Below are 17,966 nucleotides of genomic sequence, written 5' to 3'. Positions count from 1 at the left end.
ATAGTCACAATAACCCTATGGAATAGGTACTATTATTACCCCCACAATATAAAGGAAGCAACTGAAATACAAAAACACATCATAGATCAGAGCTATTGGAAGCTTACTGCCTTAACCAATCAGGTTCTGGTTGGATCAAATCAGATTTCTCTCTAGCTTTCCTTTTTCACTCTGCAACATTTCTAGACATCTGGACAGCCTGAAACACACCAAAGAGTGATCCCAGAGCCACATGTGAACTGACCCTCATAGCCAAAAGCCCCCAGATGGACAGAAATGGAAAGGTCAACATGTCCTATTTTCCCATGGCAAATGGACTCTGAAAATACTTCTTTTTTCCTTTTTATACTTTTATAGTCAAATGATCATGATCAACAAGAATTAGATAAAATTGACTGCAGCTGGAGAAAATTGCTGACGTGAGTGGCTAAAAACATCCTGTGCAACTTGTAAGAAAAGGGTACAGGATCGTCATGTAAGTCGAGGCCCCAGCGTCTCAAGGCTTCTACAGTCACATCTCATTAAGACTCAGAGCAGCAGCTGGTTTCCCCTGAGGACAAGTCCTGGAGGAATAGAATGAGAAGGGCCCCTCCTTTAGCTGTGCTGTTGAAAATACTGAGCCCTTGATCTGGATGGGTTTTTATAGACAGTTGACAGGTCAGACCTGAGTGCATGTTATTCGAAAGGTCAAAGAGTTGGCAAAAATGGACGTGACTGCTGTCCAACGAGAATGAGCTCCCTTTGAAGTCTGAGGCTTAGATGAACTGACTCCAAAGTGCTCTGTCTGAACGCAGCAAAGGCAAGGGTTAAAAATAACAAGGCTGCCTCGTGTAAGCTGAGATTTCTTTTAAGTCATGCAGGCTACCCTCGCTGCCCTTCTAAGCTGGTATGGCCCACCATTAAAATCTGGGGGAAAAGGAACAATCCATAAAGTGGGATGGTGTTAAGCAAACGGCCACAAGGAAGACTCCACTGCCTACCTCCTGCAAATGTCCACCAAAACCCTCCCTCAAAGTCCATCCGCTCTTAGTCGAACCTGCTCAGTATCTGCCTTGGCCTCTATTTATTTGCACTTACCTACTTGTCTCCCCCAAGAATAAGCATTTTATTCTGTGAATAACTTCTGGTCAAACTTGTTGCTATGCCACCAAATACTTGAGTTATCAGTCAGGAGGTTTCACTGCTGTTATCTGAACCATCTGTGACTTTCAGTTGAGTAAATCAGACTAATATTCCACCTCATAAATCAGAAACACAACCCCGTGTCCCTTGTCCCTGCAGCCCCAGTAGCTGTGGAATAGAATACCAGTGGAATTAAGGGAAATTCTTACAGACTCGAATATCACAGAAATGCAATAATTTGTCTTTATTAATAGAAGGTCAAATACCATGTAACTCTGACAGTTGCATCAATATTTTTACAGGCCTTAGGTCTTGACTTGCAGCAATGGCCTCTTGGAACACATAAAAAAACTTAAGTCTAAATCCTGACATTGTTAAATCACTTTTAGATACCTTTTTGAAAATGAGGAGACTTAAGATATAAAGCGTTCAATCCGGTGCCTGATTTTCCCTGGAATTAGACCTCCCAGAATTCCAGGCCTTGGAATAGCAGTGATTTTGTAGGACTCTGGAGTCCCTGTTGCTTTAAAAATCCTACGATCCATTTCTTAGAATACTCTCTGGTGAAGATGCTAGTGACTAAATTAAGCACTTATGGTTTCCCTTCAACACAGAAACAACCTGCATGATTTAGATGCCCATGAGCCTCAACAAATTCTCACATTATCTTCACGATCTAGGTAGTACTATCCCCATTTTACAGATGAAGGAGTTGCCTCTCAGCACGGTCACTTTCATAACATCACATACATAAAAGGGCTGATCCAGGATCCCAAGTCAAATGCAAAGTCCAGTGTCCTCTTTTCTACTGTGTGTAAGTGGGTCTATAGGGGCGAGGATATTTCTAGAAAGTATGATGACATGAAACCTGGTTCCCCATTCGCTGGTTCTGCTACCTCCCCTTTCTCTGTTATCCTGTATTTCTGGGCTCCTTCTTCCCCCTCCACTTAGGGGAACCTGAGAGAGCAGAGCTGGATGGCAGGGATATTGTAATCTATAAGGTCCCGGATACTGAAATCCATCAACACTGAAAAAAAACAATTGTCAAGCTCCAGACCCACCCAAAATTTTGAAATCTCTCAGGAAGCTTACTAAAACACTCACTGAGGCCAGAGCATAGTCCCCCACATAACACAGAAATCAGGAAGACACAGGTAAAATATCCAAAATGTATGACTCATTTTAAGAAAAGCCACAAAGTATCACTGAAAAGACGAGAGATAAATAGCAAAGGTTCCCTTTCCAAGAGTGTGGAGGAAAGGGAACCCTTGTGCATTGTTAGTGGAAATGTAAACTGGTGCAGCCACTATGGAAAACAGTATGGAGGTTCCTTCAAAAAATCAAAAGTAGAACTACCACATGATCCAGCAATTCCGCTTCTGGGTATAGATTCAAAGGAAATGAAAATAGGATCTCAAAGAGATACCTGCACTCCCATGTTCATTGCAGCATTATTCACAATAGCCAAGATATGGAAAAAGTTTAAGTGCCCGTCAGTGGATGGATGGATGCAGATGTTTTACACACACACCCACTGAAATATTATTCAGCCCCAAGAAAGAAGGAAATCTTGTCATTTGCAACAACATGGATGGACCTCAAGGGCATTGTGTTAAGTGAAATAAGTCAGACAGAGAGAGCCAAATACTGTAAGATCTCACTTATATGAGGAATTCAGAAAAGCTGAACTCATATAGAGAGTGCAATGGTGACTGCCAAGGGCTGGCGGGTTGAGTAAATGGCGAGATGATGGTCAAAGGGTACATACTTCCAGTTATAAGTTCTAGGGATCCAGTGCATAACATGGTGATTATAGTTAGCAATATTGTATTATACACTTGAAAACTGCCAAGAGAGTAAATCTTAAATGTTCTCAACAGAAAAAAGAAATGGCAATTATGTGACATGATGGAGGTGTCAGCTAACACAATGGTAGTAATCACTTTGCAATATGTAAGGGTATCAAATCAACACAATTTGCACCTTAAACACACAATGTTACATATCAATTATATCTCAGTAAACTATGCATGATAATTATAGAACATAGGGATATTAGCAGGGCTGAAGGGACTGGCATATCTCAAATGCTCACAATAGAGCCAGCATACATTAAGTACCCTGTTATTAGTACAAACTACAAATACTATTATTATTACTCTTTCTTCTACCTCTATAACTACTATTCTGTGCCAATCCCTGTGTCTGTAATTTTGGATAGACCTGTGGACCACGTATACAAGGTCCTGAATGCATGAAGTTACAGTCTAGCAAGGAAGACACAACTGAAGTTGTTTACAACACATTATCTGCTCACATCAGAAGGTTAAAAGCAGGGAAACAAAGAGAAGATCAATCAGGTATTAAAAAGCATTTATTAAACTGGAGTATAAACCAAGGGACAAACATGATTCTAGAATAAACTATTATGGCTTCTTAAATGTAAGGGTATGAAAATAAAAACTGTTTCCAATCAACCCCCCAAGTTTCTCAGCACCCAATATGCACCATGCTCTCTGCACTAGGGATGCAAAGGTGAATAAATGGTGGTGTCTTCATCCAAAGGCTTCTGCTAGTAGAAGAAAAACATGTGCTGAGAAATAAGTCCAGTACGAAGAGAGAACTCCTAGAAGAACCCCAGGAACAATGAGGAGGGAGTGTCTAACTGCCCTGGGGGTCCGATGTTTAAGATGCATCCTGAAGGATGAGCAACAGTTCAGCAGGTAGAACAGTGATCCTGAAGGGTATTCTAGAGAGAGGGAGCAGTATGTGCAAAGGCAAGCAGACATGACAAGGCCCAGGGATCAGCAAGATGTCTGATGTGGCTGGAATGTTGGTAGGTGATGAAGAACGGCAGATGAAGACAGCTCTTGTCTCAGATCTTTGAAAATATCACCAGTTTTCAATGTAATAAAGTTTACTTGAAGCCATTTGGAAGATGGTCAAAGATGGTAAGGACATAAATGTATAAAGTGATAGTCTGGGCTTTTTAATGCAAGTCTAAAGTGGTCCTGGCACTATCCCCTCCAGAAGGTCAATTTTTTAATGGCAGACACTGGTATTAAGCTCCATCTACTTGGGTCTCATATTAGTAACAATTGAAAATCACATTTATTGAGTCCTCACCATGCTGTACTACAAGCGCTGTACACATGAACTCTTTGGACGCCCATAACAAGCCTATACATGAAGTGCCAATGAGGAAAATGAAGTGCAGAAATGGAAGTCACTTGTTCAAGGTCACAGGGCTAGCATGGTACCCTGGAGGATGTTCTCACACCACTATCCAGGGAAAAGCCAGGATTTGAAGCTTTTATGTGGGGAACTCTTTAAGAAAAGGAATATAAAATTATGAATGCAAAATCAGGTGCAATAGGAAGTGTCTACAATAAGAAAAAAGTTAAAGCAAATAACTAGAGCTTGGGGGATTTAGATACCTTTCTTTATTTTTATTTTATTTTATTTTGAGATCAGAAATGCCTCCATAGAAATGCTTCCTGAGAGCAACCTGTCCCCACCTGGAACATTCTACACTCCCAACAGCTACCAGCACAGCAGGGCCCGGGCAAGTGAGGGGCCCGGAGGCTACAAGCTTCACTGCCTGAAAGGGTCTTTTCCAAACTATTTCTCAATAAATGCCAGATCTTTGGGCCTGAGGGAGATGGTCAGTTCGCCTCCAGGACAGAAAAGGAGGTGGAAATGGGTGCAGAGAGAGGGAAACTAGGTTTTTCATCTGCTCTCCCCTGTTAGGAAGATGGGCCACAGCAAACCCAGATTCTCATCTGACCTCTGCTCCTAAGTAGCTGTGTGATCATGAAAATGTTCCTTGCCCTCTCTGAGTCTCAGTTTCCTCATCTGTAACAGTGACACACTGCAGGGATCAAGTAGGGTAACACGTGTTCTGCCCAGGAATGTCAGCTCCCTTCCCTCTGCATATGCCTCTCCTGTGCTTTCTCCTTCTTCCTTCCCCTGCACGCACCCTGCTCTGGGGTGGATAGGCAGGTCCTTCTCTGTATCATCAGGATATGCAGGGGATACAGAGGCCTCCATCCCTGCACCATTTTCTTAAGCATTTAGCAAGCACTCCTGGATAGGAAGGTGAGCACAGACATGCTGCTCTCTTCAAGATGCTCATGCCTATGGACAACCACAGGTCAGGGAGCCTTTCCCTACGAGGTGAGTGAGATGCTCCCCAGGGCTGCAGCCAGGCCTCATTCCACACAGACCCTCAGACATGGGGCGAGGCAGACCTAACTGACAATACTGTGAGTCCACCTCCTGCCTCCCCAACTCGCAGCCGGTCTCACCCTGGCCCACGCCTGAGCCCCGCTCAGCCCTTCCCGCAACTGGCCACCGCGATGCTGGCCCCACACAGCCTGTGCACAGCTGGATCAATGATGTTTGGTTTGCAGGGCACTGGGCCCACAGTTGGCACTCACCTCTAGAACAAAGAAGAATACTGGCCCTTCCAAGGCAAAACAAAGGCACGCTTCTCCCCAGGGGATGGCTTTTCCTTTATAGGCAACAGTATGCAGACCCCCGGTCCTCCACTGAACTACATTTAAAATAGCTTTTGTGAACGACAGACACAGTGGCCATTTTTGTGTGTATGTGTGCCAGCAGCAATGAATTGGTTGTAATAGGAACAATGTGCACTTCTTCCCACTTCTGACAGAATAGATGACATTGTGTCGTGGGTTGGGGAGGGGTAGGGAGGCCCAAGTAAAGAAACCAAGCCTTAAGGTTTATTACATAAAATTCTGATAAAAAGCTCTTCGAAGCCTCTTTCCCATCATCAAAAAACCACACTGGGCAAGATCAGAGCTTAACAGCCAACAAGAACAAAAAAAAAAGAAACAAAAAAAAACACCCCACATTCAATCCCTGAGATCATTTTCCTGAAATAGAAAACTACATATGTTTCTCAAATTTCACATCAAGCCACTGCAGAGGCCAGACTGCAGGGCTGAATTGGGCCAAAGTAAGTAAGAGAGAGAGAGAGGAGAGGAGAGGGGGATGGGGTGGGAAAGAGAGTAAACAGAAGAGAAAGAGCCCATTCCCACATCACCACATTTCTCTAGCACAGTCTAAACTTACAAACACCCCCGGTTTCACAGAACTTGTAGTTAGGGTTGCTTATCGGGCAGCCTTTACTTTGTCGAATTAAGACACATTGCCTTGGATTAGCAAGACTCCTTAAATTCAAAATGACTTCATGGTTGGCTCCGAGTTCAGTGTCTCTAGGGCCAGCCGCCAGGAACATATCCACTGCACAGCCTCCTCCCCTCTCCATACTGACCTGCCTGACTTTTCCATGGAGACGGCAGAGCAAAATCCCAAGCAGACAGGCTGTCAGTGTTAATTAAAAGTCCAAACACTTCTTTAGAAACTATCTCCAGCTCAATATTTATACAGAACGTAAGACTCGAACAGGCAGGGCTGGAGAGAGGAGCGGGAGGTGAAGGGCGGAAATACGTTTGAATGGCATTTGGAACTCATTAATTTTTAAAAGACAGGCTGCCACCCCATATAGACCCAGAGAGGTTCAAAATGTAAGGAAACCAGGAAGATGAATGAGCCGGAGACTGTTCGGAAAGCCTGGAGAGCGCTCAGCTTTTGGAAAGAATAATATCTGGGCAACGATGAGAGCTGACACTTTTTATTGGTGAATGCGGTTTGGGGCACATTTTAACGATATAGGTTGACAATTTTTTGTATTTAACAAAAGGAAAAGCAATCTTCTAAATGACTCGGGAACAAAGGGCTCCCTGACTACAATTTCTTAATAACATTTAAGAATTCTTTTCAAAGGCCCTTGACAATAGTTTAGAGAGAGGAAGAAAGGAAAATGAAGAAAACATGAAAAAAAGAAGGTATATTTTTTAAAAAAACTAAATAGAAGTAAAGAAGAGAAAAAAGAAAAAATGGGTATAGCATTTCAACACTAAATTATATACCAAAGGTTTGAATTTTAATGTTAGACTTCAGCAATACTTTTTCAAATGAATGAGTTTTAAGAAAGAATCCTAAAAAAGACTTTGGTCAACACAATGACATCTGAGAGACTCAAAACTTTAGTCCTAGAAGGGGCTAAATGGATCACCTAATCCAACCACCAAATTCTACAGATGAAGAAACTGAGTGCCCAGGGCCCAGGGGTGACCTGGTTGGACCAACTTTCAAACCACACCACCTCACGTATCTGAGCTCCAAGCCCTGCTAAGCCCTTGGGTTCCAAGACTGATTGCTGATACTTTAATCAAACTGACTGAAACTCAGAGACTATCCCGAAACATACAGGTAAAACATATTTAAAAAGCCCACCACGTTCACCAAGACTTCACCAACAGTCAGCAACCTTGGATAGGAAACTAATTTGAAAGTCCACAGAGACCGAGATGCCCTGCCCATCCTGAGGGAGGCCTTCTCGGGTCAGGGAAAGATCCTCTGGACAATGTATGATGTGGGAATGTCCTCCTTAAAATCTAACGCCTATTCCACCCATTAGTTCCACCCTTAGAGTAAAACCCTTCCGGGGTTTAGTTTTGGTATCTTGAAGATGAGATTTCCCTGACTTTTTTTTTTTTAGCACTTTTACAATTTTAATACATATTCAGCAGACAATATACTGTCATGCTATTTGTAGATGAGGAATCATACTCAGAGATCATCCTGTTCTACCATATTAAAAGAGCAAGTGGGATTCAATTGTAGAAATGATTCAAGGTCTCAGAGAAAACTGTTAAGTAAAGAAAAAGTTATACTGCTGCTCAGATGGAAAATTACAGTTATACTGTCTAGTAACTTTCAGGCATACAAAATGTATGTGTAGATGTATGCAGTAGAGATAATAAAAAAAGAGATTATAGAAAATTGTGCAAATTCAGACTGTTTCTTAATGAAGAGTATACATCATAACCACTGAGGTCACACATTTTTACCCCTTTGTCCTGTGGGGTTCTTCTTAACCTTATCTATCCAGACTTGCTTTACTCATGAAAAATGAAAGAAATGTCCCCTTCCTCAGAGTTTGCCTCAATGTAGATGAGGAGGAAGCACTGGTGAGCTGAGAAGTAAGCGTTAGTGTAGGGCAGCAGGAGGACTCCTGGTCATGCAGAATCTGTGCCTTGATTCTGATGCTTGAGAGGCATGGATGAGAAACCAGGACATTAACACCTCACTCCCCTCCTTCCCCCTGACTGGCCCAGCAGATTCCATTTCCTCCTTCCCTCCTCAGACGTTTACTCTTGAATACTGACCGGTATGCGATCTCCTGGCACCTACTCCTTTCTCCACACCTACAACAGTTCTAAGACCTTTGGTGTCACTCTCCATGACTCACTGAACCCTGATCACATCCACAGGAAGCCAACACAAAACCCCCAAACAAGGGTGAACGGTTGTCAGTCAGGTTATTGGGTTTCTAAATGGAATGTTGTCCACACCCCACACAAAAGCTGTTTAACTCAAAGTGGATTCATTCACCTCAAGTTTTAAAAATAAAACACTGAAGGGCAAGATCAATGGAAGTAGAACGTCCTGTGCACTACCATGCAGTAGAAGCCAGTGGGAGGTTTTAGCCATGTTGTTTCATTTTCTCCATAGAGCAAACCCATGTAGTGTTGGCCCTCCTCCTCCAACCACAAGAGGAAACTGGGATTGAGAGTAATAGAATGACTTACCCAAATTCACCCAGCCGGTAAGTGGGAGAGCAATACTTTGAGCTAAAAAGTGTCTGGCAATAGCCCTTATATGGATTTGAATAGTTAAATAAATGTGTAGCTAACTACTGCTAGACTAGATAGAGGATATCTCTTAGGTGCTCCATTAATATATACGCAAGGAATAAGCAAAGGAGTGAGTGAATGAATGATGGAATTTGTGAGGTACAATTGCTTCAAACTATCTACTCCGTCCTCCCCCAGCTCCCCCTCCTCCTTGTCACTATTATAGAAGGATTATAAATTAGTTTCTGGGATATTGGTCAATGGGATTTACTGAAAACTTGTCTTTTTACCTGCCCATTATTAATTATCCCTTTCTTTTTAGCAGTAAGAAAAACCCATTGTATTCAGGTGGCAATGTATCCAGCTAAAAGCATATTTTACCAAGTCTCCATTCCAGTGAGGGAGGAACATAAACCTAAGTGTTGGCCAATAATATACAAGCAGGAGTATTATGCAGATCCTCTAAGGCAGTGGTCGGCAAACTGCGGCTCGCGAGCCACATGCGGCTCTTTCGCCCCTTGAGTGTGGCTCTTCCACAAAATACCGCGCACGTACAGTGCGATTAAAACTTCGTGAAACTGCGCATGGGCCACGAAGTTCCAATCTCACTGTACGTGCGCACCCGCACATGGTATTTTGTGGTATTTTGTGGAAGAGCCACACTCAAGGGGCCAAAGAGCCGCATGTAGCTCGAGAGCCGCAGTTTGCCGACCACAGCTCTAAGGTTTTTAAAAGAAGGCTGACTCAGATGTATGGTACATCCTTTTTTTTTGCACTTCCCCACATTCCTTCTTCCAGCAACATGAAATGTGGACTGGATAATGGTTCCAGCAACCATCCTGGAGTATGAGGTGACCTTGAGAACGGAAGTCAGGGCTTTAGATGGTGACATTAAAATGTCAAAAGAGCTAATGTCCTTGATGATGTCATAGACTATCAGAGTTGCCTAAGACGCCATATAACTAGATTTATTTACAGAAGAGAATGAACCCTTATGTGTTTAAGCTTCTATTATTTTGCATTTTCTATTATTTCTATGATTCATCAGTGACGAGACAAGGACCATATTTCTTCTATAGAAACTAAAAGTACTCTTTTTTCCAAAAACAAGGGTAAAGAAAATCTAATATTTATAAGTCACTTCTCAGCACTATTAAATATACTAAAAAAATAAGCAGATGTGAGAGAATAACGATATCATTCTTCCTAGAACTGTTTTTATTTCATTGTTCTGAGAAATCATCCCTCAGTACAACCAGAAAACAATGCAAATCAAGTAACTTTAACATAATCATATTGGGAGTAATGGATCCCCCCCCCCCCAGAACTCTTAGATTCCCACTGATCCCCACTACCTGGGGAATCCTTATCAAGTTTCAACCTAGATCTGGCCAAAAATTGTTACCTCTACAATGATCTAAATCTGATCAATTTTAGTTTCATTCAATAGACTTCTAACATCAAAATATCAAGTCTTACACCACAATGACAATGTACTTTACAACTACAAGGATCATTTTAATTTTTTTAAGAGGGAAAATACGTGTTGGTGAGGATGTGGAGAAAATGGAGCCTTCGCACACTGCTGGTGGGAATGTAAAATTGAGCAACCACTGTGGAAAAGCTGGTGGTTCCTCAGAAGCCTAAAGGTAGATCTGCCATATGACCCAGCAATTCCACTCCTATTCAGAGATCTAAAAGGACTGCAAGAAGAGGTGATTAAAAGAGATACTTATAGATCAATGTTCACTGTACCATTATTCACAACAGTCAAAAGGAAGAAATAACCCAAGTACCCATTGTGGGTCAACAGAAGAATGGAAAAGCAACATGCAGTATCTGAATACAATGGAATATTACCCATAAAAGGATGACAATACTGACACATACAACACAGATGAATCTTGAAAATATTATGCTAAGTCCAATAAACCAGACACAAAAGGACAAATATTACTCTATTTATATGAAGTGACTAGAATAGATTGTACAATTCGTGGTAGTAGGAAGTAGATTAGAGGTTAACAGGCACTGGGAGAAGGGAGGCATGGGGAAGTATTACATAATGATTACAGAGTTTCTGTTTGGGGTGAAGAGGAAGTTTTGGAAAGAGAGAGTGGTAATAACTGTTCAACACTATGAATGTAATTAATGTCCCTGAATTGTACACTAAACAATAGTTAAAATGGTAAATTTTATGCTATATATATTTTACTACAACTTATAAAAATAATGTAATACGTATATCAAAACCATTAAACTGTATACTTTAAATGGGTGCATTACAGAATATGTGAAATATCTATAATAATAAAAACATAATCTGCAAATAGACCAAATGGCCAAACAGCAGAATGACCATCCGGATGACCACGCTATGACATGCACTGGTGCCAGGCCAGCCAAGGCGGGTGCAATGCGATTGGTCAGGGGGCCACTGCCATCGCCCACATGATCGCCCAGCAGAGGGAGGCCCAGGCCACCAGCCAGGCGGTGGGAAGGGGGGTGGTGATTGATCACAGCGCCCGGCCAGGTGGGGGAGGCCTACCTCTTTGGGACTATCGATTGCGAGGCTCCACGATCGATCACCCTGAAGAGGGAGGCCCAGGCTACCTGACTGTTGGGTTACAGCGGGTGGGCCTCTACGGGGCGATTGATCACAGGGCTCCCAGACTGCGAGAGGGTGCAGGCCGGGTTGAGGGCCCTCCCCTCCCCCCAGTGCATGAATTTTGTGAACCAGGCCTCTAGTATCTCAATAAAGCTGTTGTTTTTTTAAAATCAAGTCTGATCCCAGGTATGCAACTGAGAAAGACACGTCACCAGAGGCAGATGTTACAGTGAAAGTATCACCACCCTTCTCCCCTTCCTACTAATACCTCAACTCATGGAGGATCAGACTCCACCCACCTACTCTCGCCACTCAGAGGAAGCATGACTTTGCACCCCTTCCCCTTACTGGGTTTTCTCCAAGGAGATAAGGGAAATTCATCTGATCTCTGAGACTCTGAAATATATTAAGCCACATTTTAAGGATCACTGTGTTAAAGATAATTAATGCCTAGAACAACATCAAGCCTACTCCTTCATTTTCTATGCCCAAATGCAACCAACGTGCCTTGGCTTCAGGTAGGCACACCTGAGCAGGGTCTGCATTCCCGTGGCTGACTCAGCTACTGGACTTGAGATCTAGTTGACATATCTGGACTTCCATGCCCTATTTAGAGAGTGTCCCCAGAAAATGAATACACACTTTAAAGCTGAGAGCTCAATTTTGAAAATGAAATGTACTTTAATAAACCCTGACTTCATATTTATTCAAAGTGTGTGTATATTTTGGAGGAACACCCTAAATGTACACATAAACCTGAACATACTGGTTTAGCCTCCCTTCTGAGCTGTATCCATCCAGTATATGAGAAATTCTATACATTAGAAGTCAAAGAACATTTTCTAAGACAATGCTTATTCTTCATTTAGCTAATATGCTTTGTATGTAGTCTCTATGAGTCAGGACCCCAATGGCAAGGACATGTGAGTGGCACTTTAAACACTTAAGAATACCTGTTGGGGGTTTAAATAATGAGTATTAATGTTAAATGTCCTACGTGTAATAATGGGATTGTGATTATATAGCAGAATGTCATAGTCTTTGGTGATTGATCATATTGCAGAATTTAAGAGGGAAGTATGTGATGTTTGCAATTCATTTACAAATGGTTCAGCAAAATAAATACATGCTTGCATATTTGAGAGCACAAATGTAACAAAATGTTAATAACTGATGAATGTAGATAAAGGATATGGTGCTCAATATACCATTCTCTCAACTTTTCTGTAGATTTAAAAATTTTTCAAAACACCTGGGGAAAATACTAAAACAATAATAAAAAATATTGAGATCTCACCAATATTTAAGGAAACACTTAAACCCAATATAAATATTAGTAATTGACATAAATAGGTAAGTGACATATTACTAATTGACATATTAGTAATTGACACTAATTGACATAAGTGGTTGATGAATATAAGAAAAATTACATTTAATACTAAAAATGGAAATTAAAATACAAGCTTTAGCCTAAAAATCTGGCATAATTGGCACATATACTGACATAGGATTGAATGTTAAACAGGTATCAAAAATATATTTTCAGGTAATATTTAATGATATAAAAACACATAATATATTAAGTAAAATATAAGTTGTACAAATTTACAATATAAAAATTCTAAAAAAACAACAACAGTAAAATAAAAGTCTAAATCATAATACTAGTTATTGAAATCCTGAAGATTAGGTTTGGAAAATGACAACAGGCCTGGAGCAATAATCTGACCATTTAGCGGGTAGTTTAGCAGATAACCATGAAAAAAATAATAATACAATAGTATCCCTTATAAACCCAAAACCCAGAGAACCACACAAACCAGAAAAATAATTGCTATTTTAAAAGGGATTACCTTTCTAAAACAATCAATTAACATATTTAACATAGAAGATAAAATATTTACTAAGAACTTGCACAGAATTGTATATTGTAGTGGAGAAAAAAAAGGAAAGGGAAGATAAATACATCATATAAAGAAATACGAGAAAAAATAAAACTGAGATTCCAGAAATTCCGCCCTGTTTTCCCATATGCCATAGAAACATCTCAGAAATTCTAACATGTAACTTCTAAAGAGAACTTGCCAAAGCGTCCCTTGTACATAAGGAACCTGGTCTTTTAGTGCAAAGCAATAAAAATAAATGAGTTGAGAATAGACAAATCTCCCACACAGAATAATTCAAAATAATGTAAGGATACTCTGACCCCAAGGAGGTGAGGCAGAATCCCCTACTCAATAAGTGCAGGCTGTGCATAATGACTTCCTTCCAAATCATAGGCTATAGAAGGGGAAGAGGAGTAACTTTACAGTGGAGACCTGACCAGTACCTCAGCCATGTGATCAAGGTCAACATCAGCAAGTCATACTAATAGTATAGACCCTTGTTGTGATAATGAGAATGACCTTCATCAGAGAATGGTCTTCCTCCAAAAAAACATACTACCTAAGTCTCATCATGAGAAAAACATTAGGCCCATCGCCACCGAGGGACATGCTGCAACATACATGACAAGTACTCCTCAAAACTATCACAGACACCAAAAACAAAGAAAGTTGAGAAACTGCCACAGTCAAGAAGAGTGTAAGGAGACATGACTAAGTGTACATGGTATCCCGGATAGAATCCTGGAACAGATAAAGGCATTAGGAAAAAACTAAAGAAATGTGGATAAAGTATGGGATTTACTTAATAATAATATAACAATATTTGTTCATCAATTGTGACAAATGTATCATGCTAACTTAAGATGTGAATAATAGGGGAAATTGGGTATCCAGTATATAGAAACTCTCTTGTATTGTCTTCACACCTTTTCTGTAATTCTAAAACTGTTTTAAAATAAAAAGTCTATTTGAAATTGTAACTGAATTTAATAGGACACGCTTTTAAATAATTTACAGAATGTCATCAACCCTTGATAATCTATGAGAAATCTCTCTCAGGCCCCAGTTTTAGAAAGAGTTCACTTTTTCTGAACAGCAATCAGGTTCTTATCTGTGCACTCAGTTCATCTTGATTATATTCTAGTCTTTGGTTTGTCCGCTAGAAAGCCTGGAACCAAACCTATTAGTAATTATGAAGAACTGGGAAAGTTTCTATGATGCTCTTAGTTTCATCTTAGTCATTCCTTCAGTTTTTTCACTTCTTTGTGTGGTTTCGTGTGTGTGTGTGTGTGTGTGTGTGTGTGTGTGTGTGTGTGTTTTAATGTATTTTTATTGATTTCAGAGAGGAAGTGAGAGGAAGTAAGAGGGAGAGATAGAAACATCAATGATGAGAGAAAATCATTGATCAGCTGCCCTGCACTGGGGATCGCGCCCACAACCCAGGCATGTGCCCTGGTTCATGGGTTGATGCTCAAACACTGAGCCACACTGGCCAGGCTCAATTGTGGGTTGTTTTTTTTAAAAAAATTAACACTTTTTTAATCTCATTTTATTACCAGTCACTTCAAATCTCCTTAGGGCGAAGACTTACATACACATATGAATATGTTTTTGTCTGATTATACAAAATTTCATTATTCAAATTTCTGACTTCCCATTTCTCATGCTACCAAAATTCTGGACAGTTTCCCCACTCAACAGCTAGAATATGGCTAATTATTAAAACATTCAGCTTCAGTTCTCAAACTGCAAAATGGTAACACCACCACCTGCTTTAACTGATGGTTTCAGGGCTAATGGGATGCACATTTGATAATATGCCTATTACAGATAAAATGCACGCAATAAACAATAATTACCATTATTAGTAGTATTAACAAAAATAGCAATAATTATTTTCATTAATATAATAAAAAGAATGGAGCTGAATTACAAATTAATCATAAGCCAGGTGGTGATTTTCTCATGACTCAGATAAACAAGAGTAGCTGCCATATTTTGAAGGTTGAGAACAATATCTAAAGGGGGGTGGGGAAACCCAAGAAGGGGAGGGGAGCAAAACAGATAAGAAGAGGTGGGGACGTCTTACCTCCTGTCACTGCCAAAAACAAGTCTGAAAGCTCTAAGACAGGTGAAATCCAATCACTTTTTAGCCTTAACTCCACTAGAATAATAAAAAACACCCTCTAGCCTTTTTGGCACACATTGCCCCAAAGCCTCCCAAAACAATCACAGTAAGAGCCAAATAAACACCAAATCTGAAACTCTTCTTGGCCCAACACTTTACTGCCCAAAAGTTTTTGTATGTGTTATTTTTTTTTTCATTCAACTTCAGACCTTCCCTCATCTTCCTTATTCTACAAGAGAAGACAAAGGGCATTTTCATGAAAAGAACCACACATTCTTTCAATAGTATGTGCTGCACCTTTCATCCACAGTCTCTCTAAGACCCTTGATAACCCTGAATGGACGTCCCCATGAGGACTGAGGCTGAGGGAATGGGGGAGAGAGGGAAATAAGTAATTTGCTCCGGGTTCCTACAAACAGTCCACAGAAAGACAGACACTAACCCAGGTCAGTCTGACTACAAAGGTTTCCCTCTTGCCACTATGCCAGAAACTTAATGCAAAGACTCCCTGCCAAAATCGATAGAAAAGGGGAACAAAATAAAATAGCTAACTCCTTCAAAAAAATCTCTCAGCACTGGATTGGAAGTTTTCCTGTTACCTCGCTCAATCTGTAACTAAACCCACGGAGTGGGTGCTGTCATTATCCAATTGTACAATCGAGAAAGTTCAGAGGGGTTACCGGTTTCACCCTGTTGGTGCAGGCTGAAATAGAGAAGGGAGAAAGAACGGGAGACAAAGGGAACAACAGGAGAGAAAGACAGAAATAAGAGATAGGTGTGCCAGGGACAGGGCAGCCACCTTTGCAAGAGGAACTCGGTGCCTGGCGCCCAAGGCCCACGGGCTCTGCTCCAGAAGATCCTGAAGGGGGGGGCCTCTGAAGGTACCCGCAAGTACGTAAGTACAGGGCAAGGGGCACGGAGAGGAGGACTGCAAATCTGTACTAATAAAAACAGAATGAGTCACGAGTGTCAAAGCCAATATGAAAAAAAGGCAGGGATGACTGGACAGCCAATAAATCATTTCTGTGCATTAGCTCTCTGCTTCCTCCGGGTTGGAGACCTTCATGAGCAGGGCTGGAAGCTCCCAGCATGTTCTGATAGTTCAACAGGAGATCTCCATTTTCATTTCTACAAATTCATTAAACTTATTATTACTTGCATGTATATTCTGTTAGGCAATGTTGTCCAAAATTACCTGATCATATAACCACCTGGGGCCCTTGTTAAACAAAATTCCCAGGTACCTTATGGAGATTCTGATTCTATATGTAGGCTCCAAACTAGAAGCTTTGGGCCCTGGCCAGGTAGCTCTGCTAGTTAGAGCATCCTCTTGATACACCAAGGTTGCAGGTTCGATCCCCCATCAGGGCACGTACAAGAGTCAACCAATGAGTGTATAAGTAAGTGAATCAATAAATTAATGTTTCTCTCTCTCTCTCTCTCTCTCTCTCTCTCTCTCTCTCTCTCTCTCTCTCTTTCTCTCTTTCCCCATCCCTCTCTTCCTCCCTTCTTCCCTCCTTCCTTTCCTCTCTCAATATTTAAAAAAACACACATAAACTACCTGAGCCAGAGCTAGCTTCCAAAAGCCTACTCTTTAGACTATCCAGCACCATCAGAGAGAACTGGGGAGCAAGTCACCATCAGAGAGAACTGGGGAGCAAGTCAACACTAGAAGAGAATGAAAGCAAGGTCCTACTCCATCTGTAATTGTATTTCTGAGTCCTCAAGTTCTGCAGGCCAGGGGCATTGCTGATACCCACACTATAAGTACTGCTTTGACTAAATAGATCCATTTAGTTAAAATAATGAAAACAACTCTTTCACTACAGCACAAAGGTAAAAACACACACACACAAAAAAAACCTACAGAAAGGTCCTTCCAGAACTAACCTCAGACAATTAATTTCACACCAAGAACAGGAATGTCCAAGATGACATCTTCACCCACACACCGGCCTCCCCATTGGTGATATCGGTGTCACGGTGACTAATTGTACCTTCTGGGGTAACGTTCAGATCATTCCTCAAGAGCGTTCTCCCCCCAAGGGGTGAGTGCCTGAGGTTTACTGAAGCCATTTGTACATGCATGTGGATCCCCACTACCCTGAGACCTTAGACAAACGATCATGGCATTGGTGGTAGGGGAGGATAATCCAATGAAAAATGATGCGCCTGTGAAACACATCCTCTTCTATCTCCTTTCTGGAAGCCCCTGCTGCTGAACCACCACGTTCTTATCAACTCCCTACGAGAAAAGGTCCAAAGCGTAAAAAATGAGACAAATACAAAGAGCACTTCGAAAACGGGGCTCCTGTTCCCAGCGTCCCTTGAGTTTGAATAAAAAGAAAAACGGGAAGTTAGCCCTTTCTGAATGAGCTGACTTTAAGATACAACACCTGCCTCTGCAAAGATACATATTTATACAGGTTTCTCTGTCTCTGGGAATGGATCCTCTTCCTCACAGATTTGCTCAATATAGATTCTACATCATT

At 41.1% G+C, this 17,966-nt stretch overlaps 1 protein-coding gene across 9 annotated transcripts in view; it reads right to left on the bottom strand.

Moving 5' to 3' along the window:
- Positions 1–17,966, bottom strand: part of FGGY (FGGY carbohydrate kinase domain containing) — a 402,394-nt gene that overhangs the window by 308,674 nt on the left and 75,754 nt on the right. The gene's annotated exons all lie outside the window — the stretch shown is intronic.

Source organism: Myotis lucifugus, unplaced genomic scaffold (genome assembly GCF_000147115.1).
Source record: "Myotis lucifugus unplaced genomic scaffold, Myoluc2.0 scaffold_168, whole genome shotgun sequence".
NCBI classification, from domain to species: Eukaryota; Metazoa; Chordata; class Mammalia; order Chiroptera; family Vespertilionidae; genus Myotis; species Myotis lucifugus.
Note: the sequence above shows the minus strand (reverse complement) of the source record. Positions and strands in the feature narration are given on the sequence as shown.